The 5,927-nt window shown below is 22.8% G+C and overlaps 1 protein-coding gene across 1 annotated transcript in view; it reads left to right on the top strand.

Annotated features, from left to right (window-relative positions):
* Positions 1-5,927, top strand: part of LOC117179157 (glycogen phosphorylase) — a 46,484-nt gene that overhangs the window by 37,301 nt on the left and 3,256 nt on the right. The gene's annotated exons all lie outside the window — the stretch shown is intronic.

Raw genomic sequence — 5,927 nt, 5'->3', positions numbered from 1 at the left:
TATTTTATTTACAAAAAAAGTTCTTAGGTTCAAAAAAACATTCAGTGAATCGAAAAAGTGAGGTCGGTAATATAGGTATTTAGCTGTGTCACATGCCCTTAATTAATTTTATTTAAAAGAATTTATGATACTATTTTTGTAAAAAATTAAGTTTTACCTTCAAGAGCTTTTAATTTGAAATATTTTAAGGAATTTTTTATTAATTTTATTAATATGAAGTGATTTTGAACACTTTGAAATATTTTTGGATAAAGAATTTTCTAGAATTTCGGAAGATATAGAACGAGTATACAGGAACTAGGTTTTAAAATATTTAAAAAAGATTTCACGTTATTTTATAAAATATCCGAGTTTTTCAATGATTTTAAGGAATTTTAAAACTTTCATTGTATTTTAATACATTTTCCAGCATTTCAGGAAATAGCATCATAGTATTTCACGGAATTTTATATTTTATATTTAAATATTTGAAAGAGATTTCGAATTCACTCTGAATTCTTATTAATCTATCCCACATTTTTTGGAATTCTCTTGAATTTTTTTTAATTAACTTGATTTTTTTTTAATTTTCTCAACTCTATTTGTTTAAATGGATTTTTTAAATGATTGAAAGTTTTTATTTAATTGATCCTGAGGATCAGTTGTTAAAATGATCAAAGGATTTGAAATATTTTTTCGCATTCCTTGGCATTTTAAAGAGATTAAGAAAATTTAAAAATATTTTAAAGGGTTTTAAATATTTTAAAAGATGGAAATATTTTAGGACATTATAAAGATTCCAAGGTATTTTCAAGAGATTAAAAAAATTTTAAGGGATTTCCCAGGGGTTTAATAATTTAAAGGAATTTGAACAAATCCGCATGCAGGTGTGAAGAATTTCCTAAACTTTCGGTTTTATAAGATTTGCATGGATTTTAATGATTGTAACGGATTTTAAAAGCAATTGAGGTATTTTAATACATTTTCGAGAATTTCAAGAAGTATCATCAGATATCATTTAATTTTTACTGGATTCTATAATATTTTCATGGATTTAGAAGAATTAGCCACAGGAAGTGAGGAATTTCGTAGGGTCCTGAATTCTTATTAATTTATCTTGCATTCTTTTAAATCCTTTTCAGTTCTCCTAAATTCATTCAACTCCGCTCAATTCAATAGATTTTTGAAAAGTTTTATTTTAATTCATCTTCAAGTCTTTAAAATTCACCTTAAATTTTTGGAAATTTTATCATATACTTTTTAATTTTCTTTAATTTTTCTAAATTAATCTCAAACTTACTCAGTTCAATGCATTTTTTAAATATATTTTTGAATTGTTTCAAACTCACTTGATTGTTTTTAAGTTCAGTTTAATATTTTATTAATTTTATCGAATTCTTCCCATTTCCCTTAAATTCACTTTTATTCACTTAAATTCTAACTAAAATAAATGGGTTTTTTCGATTTCAAACATTTGTTCCAATTCATTTGAATTCCTCGGAATTTAACTTGAATTATTTTGTAGTCATTAGTCGGATTTTTGTATAAGAAATTAGTAAGGTTTCAATGATTTGAAGAGATTAAAATTTTTATTGTTGGAATTTTACTGAGTTCTGATTAATTTACCCTGATTTTTTTTTAAATCTTTGGAATTCTCTTGAATTTTTTCAATTCATTTGAATTCTTCTAAATGAATGAAATTTACTCAGTTCAACTTAATACAGTGGATTTAAAAAAATTTTAATAGTCTTTATTCAATTGAAACTGAAGTCTTTGAAACCCACCTTGGATTTTTAGGAATTTTATCAAATTCTTTTGAATTCCATTCTTTTCAATTAAGTTGATTTCTTTATAATTCATCTTGAATCTTCATTAATTTCATCTAATTCTTCTCGTTTACTTTAAATTCCTGTAAATTAATTTCAATATTACGGAAATCAATGGCATTTTTTTTAATTGAATTTTTTTTCCAATTAATTTGAATTTAACTTCAATTATTTTGAAATCTTGTGAATTTATTCTGAATATATTCCCTTCGATCAAAAGAATTGAATTTTTTTTTAAATTTGTTACGACAGTTTTTGAAGATTGCAATATTTTTTGTTCGCTTTAAAAATAATTAATCAAATATTGTATTAAAGTTGTAATCAAAAAATTTCAAAACAGTTTAAATTCATTACAATTGTTTTTAAAGATCGCAATATTTATTATTCACTTTGAAAATAATTGAAAAAAATTGTTGCACTATAAAAAAAATTTTAAATTTCAGCAAGATATATATAGAGTGAAAATATTATTGAAAATATGCAATTAAACTTTGAAAAAGGAATTTAATTCGTTACAATTGCTTTTAAAGATCGCAATATTTTTGTTTTACTTTCAAAATAATTAATAAATAAGTCTTTCACTATAAAAAAATTAATTTAAACGAAGGGTAAAGAGTAAAATATGCAATTAAACTCTTTTTTTTAAACGCAAATTTTTGGTAACGTTAATTTTAATACTATTAACAAAAGAATTTATTAAATTTTTTATCAAAAATTTAAAAAACAGTTCCAATTCATTACAATTGTTTTTAAAGGTATGGTTTACAAATACATTTTTTTATTCTACAACCTTATTAATATTGATTTATTTTATAAATCCTATTCTTTATAATATAAAACATTTTTTTAACATAATTAATTTTTATTAACGCGGTATAACGAAAGAAAGTAAATTATTTTCTAAATTTAAAAAGAAATATTATAAATGTCAATAAAAAGAAATTTAAATTCACTATTTTCAGTTTTTAAAATATTTACTTATGTCAATGTTGAAAATTTAATGTTCCTTTTGTAGAATTATTATTGGAATTCTGTAAAAAGTTTATTCGTATTTAATCATCAAAATAATATTCTCTTCACTTTTTATTGGTAATTATCAATTTATTGGATATTTAATATGCTACAAAATATTGTTCCGATTTAAATATATTCAATGAATGTATGTTAACAATTAAAATAAATTAAGTTTGTATTTTTCCCATGGATTTGAATAATTGTCTGCCTAAAAGTACAGCTAGTGTCGCAACTCGGCCACGGCCAAATCTCACGTCACAATTATTCTACAGGTCTTTTTTGGAGAGTAGAGTTCTTAAATTCTCGAGAATTTATGTTTAGGTTCTATAACCGAGAATGTGACAGAATTTAGGAGAATTTAAAACAATTGAAGAATTTATGATTTTTAACAATATTTTTATTGTTCAGGTTATATCAGCGGTTGAATATAAATTATTTTCTAGCTCAGACATATTCGGGAAATACAGTGTTTCATATACAAATTTAAATTTTTCAAATGTATTAATTTATTTCAAACAAACAGAAAAAGTTTTTCTACTTTCAAAGATAACTCTTTAACAAAATATTGGAATTTTCCACAAAATAATTGAATTTTTAACATAATAGTTGAATATTCAACCTAAAAAGACAAATTTCCCAACAAAAGAACAAAGAAAGAAAAAGAACAACAAAAGAAAGGAATTTTAAAACCAAAAAGACGAATTTTCAACAAATAAAGATTTTTCACTCAAAAAATAAATAAAAGTTTATCTAAATTATTGAACCTTCAAACCAGAAGACAAATTTTCTTTACAAAAATAAATTTTCAACTAAAAAATATGACTGTTCAAAAAAAAAGTTAATGTTTCACGAAACTGATGCATTTTTACGCAAAAAAAAGGAAATTTCAAACTAAAAATTTATTTTCTACAGCAAAAAAAAACGCGAAATTTTAACTAAAAAATGTCAATTTAAAAAAAATGAAAAAGTTCCATTTTCTGTTAAAAAATAAATTCTAAACAAAAAAAAAGAAGTATTTTCCACTAAACAGTTAAATTTTCAACCAGATATAAGCCTTCAATAAAGAAAAATTTCACAACGTAGTTTAAATTTGACCCAAGTAGTTTAATGTTCAATTAAAAAAGATTAATTTTCAAAAAGATAATTAAACTTTTAACCAACGAGATAACTTTTTAACTTAAAATATAAATCTTTAACAAAAAAAGTGATTTCTTAACAAAGCGATTCAACCAAATGTTTAAAAAAAATTAGTTGAATTATCAAGCAAAGAAGAACGATTTTTAACCAAAAAGTTGCATTTTCATACAAAAAATGAAATTTCTTCTATAACAGATAAAGTTTTAAATGAAAAAGATAAATTTTCAAAAAAATAGTTGAATTTTCTGTTGAAAAAGATTTTAGTCGAGTTTTCACGATTAAACTATGAATTTTTTAACAAGGAATAATTTGTACAAAAAAATTGAATTTTCAATCCAAAAAGACGAATTTTTAACCAAAAAGGATGACTTTTTAACAACATTTGTTTAATTCTCTAGCAAATAGTTAAATTTTTATCAAAAAATATTAAATTTATCCTAAAGCAGAATTTTTTATCACAAAAAAAGTTAAGTTTTCATAAAAAGAAATTCCAGTTAACTCAGTAACATCAAAAATTGAATTTTGTTAACAAAAAAATAAGTTACTACGAAAAAATTGTATTTTCAATCCAAAAAGACGAATTTTTTTAACCAAAAAAGATCCATTTTTAACAAAATAGTTCAATTCTCTACCAAATAGTAGTATTTTTATCAAAAACATATCAATTTTGTGCTAAAACAGATGAATTTGTAATAAAAAACATTTTTTTGTAAGTTGAACTTTCGTCCAGAAAATATTTCAGTTCATTTTTCAATACCAAAATATAAATTTTAAACAAACCCTGTAATAAGCGTTGAATAGAGAAAAATTAATATTTTCAGATTTCAGCGTAAAAGTAAAGATTATTCTATTATTTTTTTGAATGCGCGATTTTTCCATCTCTCTAAAAGATAACCTCACAGAGATGTCCCAAAAGTGTTCAGTTTTTGAGATTATTTCATTCTTTCTAATAAGTTCACAAAATACGTGCAATAAATTGCTTTAATTCCTTTATGTGGAATATAAATTTTGAAAATTTAATTTTAATCAATTTAAGTCCGCCTCTCTAAGAGTTAAAATTATTTCAATTCACACATTTGAATAGATTTCTTTGATGTAATTTTTAAGACGCTTAAATAAATTATTAAAATATAAATAAATATAAATTTGAATTTTATTCGAATTTATCAGTTATAAAAAGATTTAATAATGAAAAATAGGTTAAATTAATGCTTTCGTTAAATTTTACTAAGTCGATTGAAAAGAATAGGATTTGCACTTTTTCTGTTCCCGTTGGAGGATTTTTAGACGGAGGAAAAATCGCGTATTCATAGAAATACAAATTATTAATTTTTCTGAATTCAATGCTCATCACCGGAAAGAGAAAATGTTCAAAGAAAGAATGAAGCTTTCAAGAAAATAATATAATAGCTTCATTAATCGGTTGTATTTTTATAAAAAAAAAGATTTAATTTTTGCGAAAGCCGGTAAACTTTAGAATAAAAAAGACAAAATTTGCAAAAAAAAGTTGAATTTTCAACCGAAAAATTAACAAAAAAATGCAATTTCCTATTAATTAAAATAAATTTGGCGATTCTCATAAATTCTCAGAGAATTTATTTCTTAGTTCTATTCTCGGTAATATTCTCATTCTCGTTATTGTTTTCAAAGTAATATAACCGGCTCAAAACTCTATAGGAGAGCCACTCCTCTGGTTGAAAATTAATTCACATTGGTTAAAAATTAACTTTTTTAAATTCAAAATTCAACTTTTAATACAATATAAAATTTTTTTGATATTTAAAAAAATTTATGCAATATTTTATTAAATAATGAGAGAATTGAACAAGTTGATAAGTTCGTATACCTTGGTAGCTTATTTACTAGGGCCGGGAAGATAAATGAGGAATTAGATAGACGAATAAATGAAGGTAAGAAGGTTATTGGTAGAGCAGGTCCCCTTATCAGAAGTAAAAATATATCAAATAAAGC

Source organism: Belonocnema kinseyi, chromosome 8 (genome assembly GCF_010883055.1).
Source record: "Belonocnema kinseyi isolate 2016_QV_RU_SX_M_011 chromosome 8, B_treatae_v1, whole genome shotgun sequence".
Classification (NCBI taxonomy): domain Eukaryota; kingdom Metazoa; phylum Arthropoda; class Insecta; order Hymenoptera; family Cynipidae; genus Belonocnema; species Belonocnema kinseyi.
The sequence above is the reverse complement of the archived record's forward strand: the minus strand, read 5'-3'. Positions and strand labels throughout refer to the sequence as shown.